This window comes from Bufo gargarizans, chromosome 2 (genome assembly GCF_014858855.1).
Source record: "Bufo gargarizans isolate SCDJY-AF-19 chromosome 2, ASM1485885v1, whole genome shotgun sequence".
In the NCBI taxonomy this organism is placed as follows: Eukaryota; Metazoa; Chordata; class Amphibia; order Anura; family Bufonidae; genus Bufo; species Bufo gargarizans.
Genome location: NC_058081.1, coordinates 597,566,256 through 597,585,419, shown reverse-complemented (window position 1 = coordinate 597,585,419; position 19,164 = coordinate 597,566,256).

Here is a 19,164-nt window from a genome sequence, read left to right as displayed (position 1 = left end):
TCCGAATCAAATTCGAACCAATGCTGGAATCCCGCTCCGTGTGTGAGTGTGATCCTCCGCTCTGGACTTGCAGGAGCGCACGGCATTATCATGATTTATAATGCTATGTGTCTCTGCTTGACCTTATTTCTACAGAATCTACAGCTTTATGTCACTATGATTCTGTGGAAAAAAAGGCCATGCAGAGACACATAGCATTATAAATCATTATAATGCCGTGCGCTCCTGCAAGTCCAGAGCGGAGGATCACACTCACATACGGAACGTGATTCCCGCAATGGACTCGCTCGTGTGAAACAGCCCTAAGACTTGAGTATCAGTGTCCAAAATGTTGCAACGTGTGGGATCAGTTTTGAGGAACAGCGGCACTCTTGTTCATTGGCTGGTATCTGCATTATTATGGGGCTAAGGCCTGCTGCACACAACCGTATGCGTTTTGAAATATTCACAAAATACAGATGCATTCCCTGTGCATCCCTTATTTTCACTGGAAGCACTGCAAAAAAAGCCTATTCTTGTCCGCAAAACGGACTAGAATAGGACAGATTCTACAATTGGCGGTCCGGATGTGCTGTCCATTTTTTTTGTGGGCCTATAGAAAAGAATGCGTCTGACTGTGATCCACAAAAATCGGATACGGACCATAAATACGGTTGTGTGCAGGAGGCCTAAGCCAGTGCAGCACGCAGAAGGCATGTCGCAGCTGGGGCAATGTACCTTCTGTAGCAATGTATAGGTATGTAGGCAGAGCAACAAGGGAAATTGATTTGTAATGTACAGAGACCACATAATGGCAGGCTTTCACTAACCTTCATAAATATTCTAAAGCAAATAAGAGATTAAATACACTTTGTAAAACAGAGAAGCTCCCCGAGGAGGTAAGTCATTAAGCATATGTTCTATTGTGGTGGTTATTAATGCAGGAAAAAAAGATTTAATAAGATTTAACCACAGCATTTTATGCAGTTACAGTCCTTGTAGGTCGACATTTATTAATGAACAGAACAAGAGAACAAGGGGATGTGGCTGAAGACATTTTAAAGGGGTTTTCTGGGAGCAGAACATTTGACCTGTCCCCAGGATAGGTCATCGATCAGTGGTGATCTGATACCTGGAACCACCACCGATCAGTTGTTTGAAGAGGCTGCGACACTCCGGTGAGCACTGCGGCCTCCTCACAGCATACTGAGCACAGCGCCGTACATTGTATAGTGGCTGTGCTTGGTATTGCTATCGCCCTATTACACTACTGAATTGTGATGTGTAGTTACTGGCAAAAGCTTTGGGGAACAGAATAGGGTCAATTATTTCTGGTTTTATTCACCAGATTCCCTCTTAGGGTCCATTCCCACGTCCGTATAAATGGGTCCGCATCTGTTCCGTAATTTTGGGAGCCGCAGAAGATGCGGACAGCACACCGTAGTTCCGTAGCCCCGCAAAAAAGATAGAGCGTGTCCTATTCTTGTCCGCAGCCATGGACAAGAATAGGCATTTCTATCACAGGGCCGGCCATGTGCGGTCCGCAGAATGCACATGGCTGGTGTCCGTGTTTTGCAGATCTGCAATTTGCGGACCGCAAAGAACTTGCGGACGTGTGAATGGACCCTAACCCTGGGTTCAGACCTGAGCGTTCTGAAACGAGCGCTCTGTATGAGCGATTGTACCGGCGTTTACAATCGCGCATACAGAGACAGGCGAACACACATTGTCGCGCGTTCCCGAAAGTCTATGTACGGGAACGCGTGACAAAACGCCCCAAAGAAGCTCAAGAACTTTTTTGAGCGTCGGGCGTTTTACAGCGCGATCATACGCGCTGTAAAACGCCCAGGTGAGAACCATTCCCATAGGGAAGCATTGGTTTCTCCTTGTTGAGCGTTTTACAGCGCGTAGGAACGCGCTGTAAAACGCTCAGGTGTGAACTTAGGGTAAGTCTATTAACTTTAGAATTTACAGATGTGTTGAGGACAGGAATGCCACTAAATCCTGTCTACAGATGCTGTCACAGTGGTTGGCTACATGCAGACAAACGTATTTTGCTTCTGTGCTCGTTCCGTTTTTTTGCGGATCAGATGAGGACCCATTCTTGTGAATGAGTCCGCAAAAAATGCGGACAGCACACCATATGTCCGTTCCGTAGCCCCGCAAAAAAATATAGAGCATGTCCTATTGTTGCCCGTTTTGCGGGCAAGGATAGGCATTGTTACAATGGATCTGCAAAAAAACTAATGCAATACGGATGCCAAAAGGAAGTCATTCGCATTCACATACGGCCGTGTGAATGTAGAGACTGTTAGATAGAGGAAAGAAACCTAAAAACACAGAATACCGCTAATTTAGGGTCAGAACGGTTATTTCACAGTGAAGAGAAGACAATAGCTAATTAGATGTATAATTAATTGACAGAGAGATTTCTACAAATATTTTACAGACAAGACAGAAGTCACTGTGGCATTATGTCACTTAAACTGCCTCAGGCATGCTGTCAGCCATTTTATGAGCGCTGCAGCATGTAAAGATACAGTATTCAATTCATTATTAATAAGAACCACTCCAACCTTCGTCACATAATCCACAATCACAGGCAGTCAGTCTGCCTCAGGGAGGCTACCAGGCATTTTACCGGGTGCTGTGTCATAGATATATGTACCACAATTAAAGTGTACTCTGAGTCCGTTGTCAAACTGGTGTAAAGTAGAACTGGCTTAGTTGCCCATAGCAACCAGATCCCTCCTTTCATTTTTGACAGCTCCTTTGGAAAATGAAAGGTGGAGTGTGATTGGTTGCTATGGGCAACTAAGCCAGTTCTACTTTACACCAGTTTGATAAATGACCCCCTCTGCTGCTGGGAACACTACAGTATAGAAAACCTGAAACTGCTCCCAAAAATGAGAACTTTTTTGACAGCTTTTCTAAAAAAAAACACTGCTTCTTCACTTTCCAGGACAATATACATATTCTTTAACCCGTAGAATACTAGTACGCATACCTCCCAACCGTCCTGGATCCGGCGGGCCAGTCCCGGATTGCAGTGGCTGTCCCAGTACAGGGGAGGTATGTCCCGCTTTCTGGCAGCTGTCCCTGCGTCCATAGGAAGCAGAGACAGTTGATTATATTATGAGGAAGCCGGTAACGTTACATTACCCTACTTCGTGAGATTTCCCTACCCCCTAACTTCCAGTCGCACCGCTAATGACGTGAGGAGGCGTTCCTGAGTTTTGACGATCTGCGCATGCGCAAACGGACAGTTTAGGGAAAAATCTCACAGCGGAGTTCAGCTGCGGTGTCCCACTGCGCATGCGCCGGAGAGCCTCAGTAGGGAAATATTACGGCTCAGTGCGCATTCGCGGCTAACTCCAGGACATCCATCCGATCTCCGCGCCTGCGCAGTCTGGGGGTAGGGAGATCTCATGGCCATATTTTCTGTTAAAGGGGTTCTGCACTTTTATTTAACTGATGATCTATCCTGTGAATAGATCATCAGCTTCTGATCGGCGAGGGTCCGACATCCGGGACCCCCGCCGATCAGCGGTTTGAGAAGGCAGCGGCGCTCCAGCCGCCGGCCCACTGACGTCACGACTAGTATCAACTAGCGTGGGCGCAGCTAAGCTCCATTCAAGTGAACAGAACTTAGCCGCGACCGGACCCCCCACCCCCACCCCCCTGCCGATCAGAAGCTGATGATCTATCCAGAGGAAATGAAATGAAAGTGCAGAACCCCTTTAAATATAGATATACAGTACAGACCAAAAGTTTGGACACACCTTCTCATTCAAAGAGTTTTCTTTATTTTCATGACTATTTAAATTGTAGATTCACACTGAAGGCATCAAAACTATGAATTAACACATGTGGAATTATATACATAACAAAAAAGTGTGAAACAACTGAAAATATGTCATATTCTAGGTTCTTCAAAGTAGCCACCTTTTGCTTTGATTACTGCTTTGCACACTCTTGACATTCTCTTGATGAGCTTCAAGAGGTAGTCATCTGAAATGGTTTTCACTTCACAGGTGTGCCCTGTCAGGTTTAATAAGTGGGATTTCTTGCCTTATAAATGGGGTTAGGACCATCAGTTGCGTTGTGAAGAAGTCAGGTGGATACACAGCTGATAGTCCTACTGAATAGACTGTTAGAATTTGTATTATGGCAAGAAAAAAGCAGCTAAGTAAAGGAAAACTAGTGGCCATCATTACTTTAAGAAATGAAGGTCAGTCAGTCCGAAAAAATGGGAAAACTTTGAAAGTGTCCCCAAGTGCAGTCACAAAAACCACCAAGCACTACAAAGAAACTGCCTCACATGCGGACCGCCCCAGAAAAGGAAGACCAAGAGTCACCTCTGCTGCAGAGGATAAGTTCATCCGAGTCACCAGCCTCAGAAATCGCAGGTTAACAGCAGCTCAGATTAGAGACCAGGTCAATGCCACATAGAGTTCTAGCAGCAGACACATCTCTACTGTTAAGAGGAGACTGTGTGAATCAGGCCTTCATGGTAGAATATCTGCTAGGAAACCACTGCTAAGGACAGGCAACAAGCAGAAGAGACTTGTTTGGGCTAAGGAACACAAGGAATGGACCAGTGGAAATCTGTGCTTTGGTCTGATGAGTCCAAATTTGAGATCTTTGGTTCCATCCACCGTGTCTTTGTGTGATGCAGAAAAGGTGAACGGATGGACTCTACATGCCTGGTTCCCACCGTGAAGCATGGAGGAGGAGGTGTGATGGTGTGGGGGGTGCTTTGCTGGTGACACTGTTGGGGATTTATTCAAAATTGAAGGCATACTGAACCAGCATGGCTACCACAGCATCTTGCAGCGGCATGCTATTCCATCCGGTTTGCGTTTAGTTTGACCATCATTTATTTTTCAACAGGACAATGACCTCAAACACAAATCTCCAGGCTGTGTCAGGGCTATTTGACCATGAAGGAGAGTGATGGGGTGCTGCGCCAGATGACCTGGCCTCCACAGTCACCGGACCTGAACCCAATCGAGATAATTTGGGGTGAGCTGGACCGCAGAGTGAAGGCAAAAGGGCCAACAAGTGCTAAGCATCTCTGGGAACTCCTTCAAGACTGTTGGAAGACCATTTCAGGTGACTACCTCTTGAAGCTCATCAAGAGAATGCCAAGAGTGTGCAAAGCAGTAATCAAAGCAAAAGGTGGCTACTTTGAAGAACCTAGAATATGACATATTTTCAGTTGTTTCACACTTTTTTGTTATGTATATAATTCCACATGTGTTAATTCATAGTTTTGATGCCTTCAGTGTGAATCTACAATTTTCATAATCATGAAAATAAAGAAAACTCTTTGAATGAGAAAGTGTATAAACTTTTGGTCTGTGCTGTATATTTAAAAATTCATAATTATTTATCTATAAATTTATCCACACTTTGCCTAGGGAGATCTCATGGCCATATTTTCTGTTAAATAAATATTTATTTAACAGAAAATATGGCCATGAGATTTCTCTACCCCTACACTGCGCAGGCGCGGAGATCGGACGGATGTTCTGGAGTTAGCCGCGCTTGCGCAATGGGCCGTAATATTTCCCTACTGAGGCTCTCCGGCGCATGCGCAGTGGGACACCGCAGCTAAACTCCGCTCTGAGATTTTTCCCTAAACTGTCCGTTTGCGCATGCGCAGATCGTCAAAACTCAGGAACGCCTCCTCACGTCATTAGCGGTGCGACCGGAAGTTAGGAGGTAGGGAAATCTCACGAAGTAGGGTAATGTAACGTTACACCGGCATCAGCTCCCTGCTTCATCATCCCTCCCCCTACCGGATTTCCACACCTCTAGTTTGTGCAGGGGCAGGGCCAGCTGGCAGTCAGCCTCGGCTCCGCCTCCTTCACAGACTAGAGCAGCCGATGTCCTGCTGCTGCTTGGAAGAAGGTAAGTGTGTGGTGTTTTTTTTTTTTTTTACTTTCTGTAGGGCACAATATGGGCATACTACTGGGGGGCACAATGTAGGCATATTACTGGGAGGCACAATGTGGGCATATTACTGGGGGCACAGCTGGGCATATTACTTGTGGGACAGCTGGGCATATTACTGGCGGTACAATGTGGGCATATTACTGGGGGCACAGTTGGGCATATAACTGGGGGCACAGCTGGGCATATTTCTGGGAGCACAGCTGGGCATATTACTGGGGGCACAGCTGGGTATATTACTGGTGGGACAGCTGGGCATATTACTGGCGGCACAATGTGGGCATATTACTGGGGGCACAGCTGGGCATATAACTGGGGGCACAGCTGGGCATATTACTGGGAGCACAGCTGGGCATATTACTGGGAGAATAGCTGGGCATATTACTGGGGGCACAGCTGGGCATATTCCTGGGGGCACAGATAGGCATAATTCTGTAAAGACACAATATGGGCATAAATACTGTGCGGTGGCATGAAGGGGGAATAATTACTATGTGGCGGCATTAATGGGACTGGGTGGGATCAGGTGTATAGTTATGTTTTGGGCGGAGTTAGAGGCGTGGCCTAGTGTGGAAAAAATTAGCAAAGCACGCCAAAGTTGGGAAGTATGTGTACGGTGCTGGAAACAGGGTCAAAAATCCCAGCGCCGTTCAGCTACAGCGCTCTGATTGGGCGGGAGCAGCTGCAGGGGTCCGGCAGTCACTGATAGCCGGACCCCTGCTGTATGCGCAGTCATCGGTTAAAAAAAACACAGATGTCGGCGCATTAACCCTTGCAATGTCGCGGTCAGCGCTGACCTGCGGCACGTGCGGTATCCTGCCGGGTGCGGGGTGTCCATCGGGATGTTTGATGGCTTGGACAGCAGCCCAATGCCTTCCTTAGGCATCCTGGCTGCCATCCATGTCAGCCTGTAAGATCCAGCCCCCTGGATCTCATAGGAAGCAGGCTGTAAGTGTATTACTTAGTGTAATACACTTACAGCCAATGCATTACAATACAGAAGTATTGTAATGGATTGTGAAGGATTGTAAAGGGGATCAGACCCCAGAAGTTGAAGTCCTAGAGTGGGACAAAAAAAAAAGTTAAAAAAGAAGTAATAAAAATAAAGTTTTACTAAAAAAATTAAGTTTCAAGTAAAAAAAAAAGTCTCCTTTTCCCAAAATAAAGTTCCCCCCCAAAAAAATTTTCAAAAGGAAAAAGAGAAAAGTAGACATATCCATCCACATGATCCATCACGCCATAAAATATAAAAAATAAAAACAGTGCCAAAACAGCTATTTTCTGGGCACCTTTCCTCGCAAAAAGTGTAATACCAAGTGATCAAAAAGGCGTACCAATCAAACCGTCATCTCATCCCACAAAAAATGAGACCCTACCTAAGACAATCGCCCAAAAATAAAAAATAAATATGGCTCTCAGAAAACAAGATTTTATTCTGTTCAAAAAGGCTTTCACTATGTAAAACTTAGACTGAAAAATCAAAATAGGTAGCACTACTACGTCAGGTTCCCCGGATGGGTGCTCTCAGCCTACAGATTCACCCAATCTATAAAGCTAAATAAATATATCAAGAAAAAGCTGGGCACTCACTGTATCTGGAGTAAGTGGTACTTTATTGATCCGACCATAAAATCTTAAAACAATAATTATACGTGTGACAAGTCTGGCCAGACTAAAAAGTGATGAACAATAAATAAATATACAATATACAATACAATTGTGAAGTTAAAAAACTTAGGTTCTCCAGTAGAACCCGATCTCTGAGGATAAAGGATATTTTTCGATCCAATATGCAGAAATTTCACATAAATATTTTATAATGTTCGTAGAAATAATCGCATATAATTGCCACGACAATAAATGTTCGTAATTGATTTCCAATTTGTCTATGCGGTTTGTGCTATATCCATCAACAAATATCATTAGCTCAGGTCAGAATAATGGAGTGAAAAAGTCCCCAAAAAAGTCCCAAACGCTAAAACTGTGCACAAACTTGAGACTTTTTTCTGCTCTGCCCTATGCTCGCCAGTTTTCTGAAAGTGGGCGTGTTTTCTTATGTAAATGAATCTCTAGACAGATTTACTATTGGGACTATTTAAAAAGTCGCCAAAAAGTTGCAATTTCACTCCAGTGAGGACCATGCTTATCTTATGAGACTTTTTTATAGAACATGCAACATTTTCATAAAAACGTGCGACTTTTTCGTAAAGATGTGCTACTTTTGTAAAGCTGCTTACTGACGAATAAACTGCTACAGTCAAACCACATTTATTACAGTCTTAAAGGGCCGATCATAAATCTGACTTGGCTAAAACTGACTTTAGCCATATGTGAAAGTGGAGTGAGCTGTCAGAGTAATGATAAATCTGGCCCTATGTCTTTCAATTGTGGAGTAAAATGGTGTTGTTCGATTCGAACTAATAAATCGATTATGCCCCCATCACAGTTTACCTCTATACAGTGTGTCTACTCACGAGCCAGATCGATATGGGTGGAATCCGGTGGACGGTCCGCTGCGTCCGCGTGGTGGTTAAACCATATCCCCCACTACTGCTTACTCACGTGAGTATCGATTTCAACAGAGGTTGGTAGTATACGATTTTTTGTAGTTTCTACTGAGATATTGAGGGCGTCTCGACTATAGTTTTCTTTATCGTCCACTTTGGCGAATGTAGTTTTGTCTCACTGGCGCCAGTGGCTTCTTTGCGTGTTTCCGGTTCTCCGAATGACACAAGCTTATGCGATCTGATTACGTTTTTTTCTCTCAGAATGTTCGTAGCTGTGAATACCGGTGGTCTTTATGTCAAGCAGGAGGATCCAAAACCAAGCGCATTTTGGATTGCTGTGAATAGCAATTTTGTCAGAGGCAGGGTGTCGTAGGAGCCATAACATGGCAGGCCTGGGGACCTTCAGTAGCCTTAACAACCGATCAGCACTCATTATTAAATTACAGGGATGCCGACTGGAGGATACAGAGAGCGTGCTCCCTCTATCAAACCACTCAGATGCTTCAGTCACTATTGACTGCGGCATCTCGGGGTTAGATGGCTGGGATTGGAGTTACCTTTGATCCCAGCTACAGCAGGTGGTTGTGGGCTGTATAACACAGCGGGCATCCACCATGTACGGAGTGGGATCGGCTCTTGAGCCCACCCCATAAATTCCTAAGCCTTCAACAGAGTACATATACAGTCGTGGCCAAAAGTTTTGAGAATGACACAAATATTAGTTTTCACAGTTTGCTGATAAACTGCTTTTAGATCTTTGTTTCAGTTGTTTCTGTGCTGTAGTGAAATATAATTACACGCACTTCATACGTTTCAAAGGCTTTTATCGACAATTACATGACATTTATGCAAAGAGTCAGTATTTGCAGTGTTGGCCCTTCTTTTTCAGGACCTCTGCAATTCGACTGGGCATGCTCTCAATCAACTTCTGGGCCAATTCCTGACTGATAGCAACCCATTCTTTCATAATCATTTCTTGGAGTTTGTCAGAATTAGTGGGTATTTGTTTGTCCACCCGCCTCTTGAGGATTGACTACAAGTTCTCAATGGGATTAAGATCTGGGGAGTTTCCATGCCATGGACCCAAAATGTCAACGTTTTGGTTCCCGAGCCACTTAGTTATCACTTTTGCCTTATGGTACGGTGCTCCATCGTGCTGGAAAATGCATTGTTCTTCACCAAACTGTTGTTGGATTGTTGGAAGAAGTTGCTGTTGGAGGGTGTTTTGGTACAATTCTTTATTCATGGCTGTGTTTTTGGGCAAAATTGTGAGTGAGCCCACTCCCTTGGATGAGAAGCAACCCCACACATGAATGGTCTCAGGATGCTTTACTGTTGGCATGACACAGGACTGATGGTAGCGCTCACCTTTTCTTCTCCGGACAAGCCTTTTTCCTAAAGAGGCTTCATCGGAGAATATGACTTTGCCCCAGTCCTCAGCAGTCCATTCACCATATTTTTCTGCAGAAGATCAATCTGTCCCTGATGTTATATTTTGGAGAGAAGTGGCTTCTTTGCTGCCCTTCTTGACACCAGTCCATCTTCCAAAAGTCTTCGCCTCACTGTGCGTGCAGATGCGCTCACACCTGCCTGCTGCCATTCCTGAGCAAGCTCTGCACTGGTGGCACTCCGATCCCGCACCGGAATCCTCTTTAGGAGACTATCCTTGCGCTTGCTGGACTTTCTTGGACGCCCTGAAGCCTTCTTAACAAGAATTGAACCTCTTTCCTTGAAGTTCTTGATGATCCTATAAATTGTTGATTGAGGTGCAATCTTAGTAGCCACAATATCCTTGCCTGTGAAGCCATTTTTATGCAACGCAATGATGGCTGCACACGTTTCTTTGCAGGTCACCATGGTTAACAATGGAAGAACAATGATTTCAAGCATCACCCTCCTTTTAACAGGTCAAGTCTGCCATTGTAACCCAATCAGCATGACATAATGATCTCCAGCCTTGTGCTCGTCAACATACTCACCAGAGTTAACAAGACGATTACTGAAATGATCTCAGCAGGTCCTTTAATGACAGCAATGAAATGCAGTGGAAAGGTTTTTTTGGGATTAAGTTAATTTTCATGGCAAAGAAGGACTATGCAATTCACATGATCACTCTTCATAACATGCTGGAGTATGTGCAAATTGCTATTATAAAAACTTAAGCAGCAACTTTTCCAATTTTGAATATTTATGTAATTCTCAAAACTTTTGGCCACGACGTTACATTCATTGGTCGCTAAGAGATTAATGAACATTTAAAAAAAATATAAAAAATCTAACAAATGTTCATTTTAAATTATTTTTCGATTTGTTTTTGTTAAGCCAAGTGTATTATTCACCAAGAGAAGGAACATTGACCCAATCCAGCAAATGATCTTCTGCTAGCTGGAGATAGGCTAATCTCACCATGCAAATAATATTTCTCAAGATGTAACTTGGCAGTAAATGGCGTGTGAGGTTTAAAAGCAGACATGAAAATGGCTGGCTCGATAATACTAACAGCTTTTCACCTAGTGCCAAATATCATGTTATTATGCATGAAGACCAAAGCCCCGCAGCGCGGGCACAGGACTTAATTTCAAGCAGCTGTTTATTATAAGCATTCACAATAGATTAATGACACCTTTTCAACAGGCTCTGAGGAGCTTATAGCCCCGCTAATGTATCTAGATAATGATAAAATTAACTGTCCACACAGATCAGAAATGGGGTCTGTAGCGCGCAGCTTTTAGCAGATTGGAAAGTCTATGTTAAAGGAGCATCACGGATAAAGCTGTATTCACATGGCCATAATTAAAAGCAGTCTGCTTTGTGATAACAAAAGGATCAAATCTTATTAAGGGCCCCTGCACATGAACGTGTGCACCCCGTGGTCGTGCTGCGGCCCGCAATGCGCGAACACAGTCCGTGGGGCAGCCACAGCGGATCGCGGACCCATTCACTTGAATGGGTTCGCAATCCAGCCATTCCGCAAAAAGATAGGACATGTTCTATCTTTTTGCGGAACGGAAGTACGGGACGAAACCCAAAGGAAGCACTCCGTAGGGTTTCGTTCCGTGCTTCCGTTCCGCACCATTCCGCATCTCCTGATTTGCGGACCCATTCAAGTGAATGGGTCTGCATCCATGATGCGAAATGCCCTCGGAACGGCACCCGTGTATTGCGGATCCGCAAATGCCTAAAGAAACGTTTTTGTGTTTCACTATAATAGGATCTGACCCCATTTCTGGCACAAAATAAATGATCATCAATTGGACCACAAACGCAGCCTAAGGCAGGGGTGGGATTCAAATTTTAACAACAGGTTCCCTACTCAATGGCGGACACGCGGCATCACGACACAGGTTTACATATAAATACACCATATATATGCAACACACATACACTTAAATACACCATATACATGGTACACATACATAAATACACCATATACATGGTACACATAAATACACCATATATACACTACACACAAATATCCCCCAACTAAGGAGCTAAAACATTCCCCAACTAAGGAGCTAAACCATCTGCAAAGCAATGGAAGCGAACATCTCCAGCTGCCCTGCCACCGGCAGAGCACCAGATCGGTTCTCCGATCCAATTGTAATTTTTAACAACTGGAACTGGAGAGAACTGGCTGAATCCTATGTCTGGCCTAAGGCTCTTAAACACATGGGCACAGCAGTGTACATGGAGACTGGGCAGAGGCAGATGGAAATCCTACCATGGAGCCATAGGCATTCCAACAGCCACTTTATGTATGTATGTATCCAAGTGGTAACAGCACTCTTCTTGGAGGCTTTTAGCGGGTGCTCGTCTTGGGTCCCCTTCCCACCAACAGAACATTTAAGAACCAAATAATCGATGTGAGACAGCACCACCAAATTGGTGTACTGTCTCACCTCGAAATGTACTTTATGGAGCCTACGCATCAAATTTTGGAGCTATCCTTTAAAAACAAAGGGGTTCATTTACTAAAGACTGATGTTTCATACAAAAAGTTTACGGGAGTGAGATGTGGTAATTTTATAAGAGGGGTGTGACGGTATCATCAGCGTCACCCTCTAGTATTCCCTTCTTCCCTTGGGGTTAGCACAGCCAAAGAACCCACAGAGCAATAAATCGCTATTATCGCTGGTATCGCCAGTATCGCTGGTATCGCCAAATAAGTCCATACATGAGCTAAAGCTGAATGCTGGAACAAGACTTTACTGGAAGCAACACAGGCATTCAGAACTACACTTTCTTTTATGCCCTGCTCCCATGCAAGGGAGACACCCACAACAAATATACAATAACCAATAACACAAAGGTACAACCCACATAGAATCCTCCCCTCTGCCTGTGATATAATCATGGCACACAATGGTTAACATAATTATCACAGGCAGGAACATACACAATGTCTTCTGTCCTGGAGACAACAGAGGTGTAATTCAATTATTTCTCAGGACAAAGGGAAATCGCCAATACACACGGGCAGACAATAGGACAGACATCACTACTTAAATATACAATGTCCCACCCTTTATAGTACACATAGACATTTAACATCCCAAAATCGCACGAATTAGACCAGGGGTTCAAAATCCTAAGAATAGGTCATGAAAATTAAGCCCTGGAAATTCATTTAAGAGGAGTACGCCTACGATAAATATGTCTCATCTTCTGCTGTTCTTATGCAGCTACCTAGAGGGGAGATGAGGATTGAAGGAGTGGTAGTGGCTATGATGGTGATAGTAGTACTCACAGTTCACAGTGGCCATCTTCACCCTGGCTCATCCTGGGTTGTGCACAGGCAATGGAGGGTGCATCCCTTTCTTCCCTCGGGGCACTCCTGCCTGATGGTAGTTGAGGTGCCCTTGATGTTAGGTGGTTGGCAGGGTGCAAGGCAGGGGTGTGGAGGCACGGCTGGCAGATGGATAATAGTCAATAACCAGGTCCATAAGTTGTAATATATAAAATGTTTCTTTACTAAATTGATGATGGCAGTAGTAGTTCATACAGAAGCAAAAGGTATAGTTCCATATAATAGAATAGTCTACTCCCAATAGCTGTGTACATGCAGGAACAATGATGTTCTTAAACAAGCGAATACCTTACTGACATTATCTTGCACCGCCTTAATGGTTCTGGACCTTCTAAGATGGCTGGTCTTCCTTCAGCGGTACTCTGGTGTCAGAGTTGCTACTTTGGCAGCTATATTCTCAATGGTTCTCTGGACTTGAACCTAGTCTACTCTACAGGAGTTTGCATATATAGGCAGGGTCTTAACTACCATAGTGTCAGACCATGCGACTGCTATAGGACCCAGGACAAGAGGGGGCCCAGTTGGGATCATCTCCTTTTCTACTGGGAGTGAAAACTTGGTCAGGACTCTACCCTCTAAAGAAAAAACATTTAGCAAACAAGGCATTAAAAAAAATGGCCCAAGGGTCATTGAAAGGGGTTTAGGTGGGTGGTCTGGTTTGAAAGGGGTTCCTGTGTGGGTGGTCTGGTTTGGTCCTTACTTCTCTATGTACGCCACTGTATATAGGTATTGTCTGTAGCTCTGCAAATATTTTACTCACTAGCCAGGGGACGGACCCAGTCCATCACCCGGGTAACCTGATCAGTGTGACAGTATTAACCATATATTGCCCATGCATTGCTGTTAGGTATACATAGTGCATAAAAAAAATAAGTGCTTGAACAGGAAATCATAAAATTTAACTCAGCTATATTAAGTTAACCCTTTAGCAGCATTTAACCCTTTGCAGCAAAATGCCATTTGCAGAAAAAACATTTCTACTACTATAATAATCTATAATTATGTATTAACCCACATCCGTGGACATAACACCAAAAAACATAACCATATAATAAATGGAACAGTCTTACCAGTATGAAGATATTGCAAGAAACACTTACATTGCAGGATACAAAAATTATGCCAACGTTTAGGCTGGTTTCACATGGGCGTTGCGGGAAAAGGTGCGGGTGCGTTGCGGGAACATGCACGATTTTTCCGCGCAAGTGCAAAACATTGTAATGCGCTTTGCACGCGCGTGAGAAAAATCTCACATGTTTGGTACCCAAACCTGAACTTCTTCACAAAAGTTCGGGCTTGGGATCGGTGTGCTGTAGATTGTATTATTTTCCCTTATAACATGGTTATAAGGGAAAATAATAGCATTCTGAATACAGAATGCATAGTTAAATAGCGCTGGAGGGGTTAATAAAATAAAAATAAAAAAATTAACTCACCTTAGTCCTTGATCGCGAAGCCGTCATCTCCTTCTGTCTTCATCTTAGCTGTGTGGAGGAACAGGACCTGTGGTGATGTCAATCCGGTCATCACATGATCTTTTACCATGGTGATGGATCATGTGATGGACCATGTGATGACCGGAGTGATGTCACCACAGGTCCTGTTACTGCACAGAGCTAAGATGAAGACAGAAGGAGATGCCGGCTTCGCGATCAAGTGGACTAAGGTGAGTTAAATTTTTTATTTTTATTTTTAACCCCTCCAGTGTTTTCAGAATGCTATTATTTTCCCTTATAACCATATTATAAGGGAAAATAATACAGATCGGGTCCCCATCCCGATCGTCTCCTAGCAACCTTGCGTGAAAATCGCACCGCATCGGCACTTGCTTGCGGATGCTTGCCATTTTCACGCAACCCCATTCATTTCCATGGGGCCTGCGTTACGTGAAAAATGCACAAAATAGAGCATGCTGCGATTTTCACGCAACACATAAGTGATGCGTGAAAATCACAGCTCATGTGAACAGCCCCATAGAAATGAATGGGTCGGGATTCAGTGCGGGTGCAATGCGTTCAACTCACACATCGCATCCGCGCAGAATACTCGCCCGTGTGAAAGGGTCCTTACAGAGGTCAGGATGCTTTCCTTAGACAACCCTGTCAGGTCTTTTGTGCCCTAATGACCTCCTTAATATGGACTCATCGTCCTGACAAGGGCAGTCCCGTCCGGAACCTTGCCCTGTTCTCAAGGCCCTGGATGTCCCTGGCCAGGGTGAGGGTGGGTATTTGTGTATCTTCAAAAACTCTATAGATCGGGAAAATAATAGTGGTCACAATTGTCTGACACATTTCGTCTCTTCTAAGTTGCCCCAGACTCATCAGGGGACAAAGGACAGGAGAAATAGTGTAACCCACAGTGAATAATCCAGGTGTCACAAAAATTGGGAATGGGAAGGACCTGGTATATGTCCTTCCGCCTATATTGAGGCAGCCAGAGCGCTTCACAGCGGAAGGTAGGGCTTGGTTGAGGAGACACTGTAGAGTTACTGAACGCTTGCACTGTCCTCTCTCCGGTTAGCACGCTGTATGGGTGTCCTTCTATGGTTTTGAACTAAACAGCAAAAGGGAGACATTTATTAGAAGGATCCCAGTCTGCATGGCTGGACCTAGAAGATTTTGTAATAAGAGTAATAAACAAAGAGGGGTCCATTAGGTCCTGGCTTGACACACAGATAAAGCCTCAAGATGCTTGTTCTGCCAGTTAGTGTCCATTGATTTGCAGAGCAGGTATCTCCTGCCATATCCAGTTTGTCAAGCCAGGACCTGGAACTGGAGAGCAGTGGGGGCCAGGAATTGATAGCAATAAGGGGCGGTAAGCATCAAAATGGCAGTGGTTAGGGATCAGCGAGGGCGAGTAATTCTGAGGGTGAGTATGGCTTCTTTTTTTAACCCCCTCCGCATTCAAAAAATGTATGACTTAATGGGATGGAAGAACCTTTCCGGCTACCCCGTACCCCTTACCACGACCCCCCTCCTTCGTTAATAATACTCAACCACAATCTTGTTGGTAAAATATGGCCGTACCAGGCCACCTTTATTAAATTAACATATAACTTACAACTTTTCCAAACATGCATATTATTTAACCATAATATCAACACATTATCTTAACATTTTCCGCTGTTAACCCTCCAAGAGATCCTGGGAGGCAACCCCAAAACACGTCTTTTCCCGATCTCCTTTTTCCTGACTTTCCTTGCCCTTGGCCGCGTTCACCGACCCAAGGACACCAGATCCACCAATTCCAAGTATACAACTCCCCTAGGCCAACTTAGGCCGAACAGGAAGCGCATTAACCAGCTTATTTTAACTCCAATAGACGCGCATTCCACCATCTAGCGCATCTCTTAACCATGAATTGCCCCCCAGGATCCCCCATCAGAAACTGCCCCCCCAAACTCGAAACGCACCCCTGAACAAGCATGCTAATAAATAACTCCTAAACCAGGGCGGGTGGGAGGGAACTTCCTCGCTCTCTGCAACTACCCCGAGCCCCCTCCCCTCACTTTCCTTTTATAATGCCCGCCAAACCGTCCTCCAGCTCCACCCCTTAACTACCTTCCCTCTTACACGCTCCCAAACTCTTAACCCTTCCTTTGCCTGCAGTCTCCCCCCAAGTCAATACGCATTCCGCTAGGTCTGCGCCCCCGCTACATTGCTATTCTGACTTAATGGGATGGAAGAACCTTTCCGGCTACCCCGTACCCCTTACCACGACCCCCCTCCTTCGTTAATAATACTCAACCACAATCTTGTTGGTAAAATATGGCCGTACCAGGCCACCTTTATTAAATTAACATATAACTTACAACTTTTCCAAACATGCATATTATTTAACCATAATATCAACACATTATCTTAACATTTTCCGCTGTTAACCCTCCAAGAGATCCTGGGAGGCAACCCCAAAACACGTCTTTTCCCGATCTCCTTTTTCCTGACTTTCCTTGCCCTTGGCCGCGTTCACCGACCCAAGGACACCAGATCCACCAATTCCAAGTATACAACTCCCCTAGGCCAACTTAGGCCAAACAGGAAGCGCATTAACCAGCTTATTTTAACTCCAATAGACGCGCATTCCACCATCTAGCGCATCTCTTAACCATGAATTGCCCCCCAGGATCCCCCATCAGAAACTGCCACCAACGACCACCGGTGACACCTCACCTGTGGGAGTCACGCCACACCTTGAAAGCCATCTCCAGACCATCACGAATCCCCAAAGCCCACATATCCATCCCCAGATCATTCAGATGTACACCATCCGACCTCAGAAATTGAGGAGAAGCCGCCTCCAACTCCTGATGCCGAACCACCAATCCACCCTGGCGACGCACGAAACGCCCTACCTCCTTATTTAATTTCGCCCGGGCCTTATTAATACGGTCCACTGACCGTGCAAATCGCCAAGATCTCCTGGCGACTACCTCAGACCACACCACGATCAGGTCCGGGAATTGTGACAACAAGCGGAGCAGATCAAGCTTAATGTCCCTGATAACATCACGGGACCTACGGACGCCCAGGTCATTACCCCCCACATGCAGCACCACAATATCAGGAGCCCGATCCAAGGCTACGTACGCCTGAAACTCCGGCAACACACGACCCCACATGAGGCCCCGCAGCCCGATCCACCGTACTTGCAACTCCTCAGGGGAAAACCCCAAAAGCCGACCGTTCCACCGCACGTCCGCCCGCAATGCACCCCAGTAGACATACGAGTGTCCGAAAATCCACGCCAATCCAGACTCCGGTTCTGTAAAACAAAAACAAAACAACACACCACCAACATTAAACCCAGCAAACGAAAATTTTCTCCAGGCCACATCTACATAGAACCTCCCTACAACAAATGTGGCCGAACGTATGACCGAAAACATGACGACTCCCACCGGCCAATCCTCTTGATGACAGTATCCCCCAGGCCCCACCGGGCCGCTTCGGTCGCTGCGCCAATCCGAAACGAATGCGACGCATATTCCTGGGCCGGCAACCCAGCCGCCCTCAAACAAGACCGAAACACAGCCACAAACTGAAAAACCGACAAACTAGATCCGTCTTGATGCACCAGTAAAGGACCTGAACCACGTGGCCGCACCGCCAAAAATTCCTCCACACAGCGCACCGGACAGAGTACAGACCCCAGCAAAGGCCGCAACCACAACACTGCCCCCTTACCAACCTGATCCGTTTTGGACCTACGCAACTTGCATCGCAATACTCCCTCCTGAATACTAACATCTTCCCTCAACAGACCCCCAGACCCCTTCCGAGTAGCGGACACCAACTCCGATATCCTGAACGCCCCAAAGAAAGCTAAGGAAAAAGCCACCCTAAACAGCACGACCTCAAAAGACGAAGCACAAATCCCCCCAGCCTGCTCCCATAACTGCAACAAAACTTCAAAGGACACTGGACGCCTCGCATCCCTGCGAACCGCCCCCGCGGCGATACCCCTTTAACGCCTGCCGCACCACAAAACTCTTGGTCACGTCCGCCCTCCCGCACAAACGCAACCAGAAGGACACCGCCGCCACCCGCCTGGAAGCAACAGAGAAGGACAACCCCTCACTAAACGACACCCCCAACCAATATACCAACAATTTCTGCCACTCCTCTGCTACATCACCCACCCCCACTTGTTCCAACAAACCTTCCCAAAGCGACCACACCGCCGAGTAGGACGCCCACGTCCCTTTACTCACTGACCGCCGAATCAAGTCAGCCGAGACCCCAAGGCCACGCTCTAGAGCCACTGGGGACAGGACAACCCTCGAACCTCCGCCTCCGGTGCCAATCCTCGAAAACGATCCCACTGGAAACGAGAAAGAGAATCAGCCACGGAGTTCTCAACCCCCGGCAGGTGAACAGAAACAAAACAAGAATTCAACCGCAAACCTTGCAACAC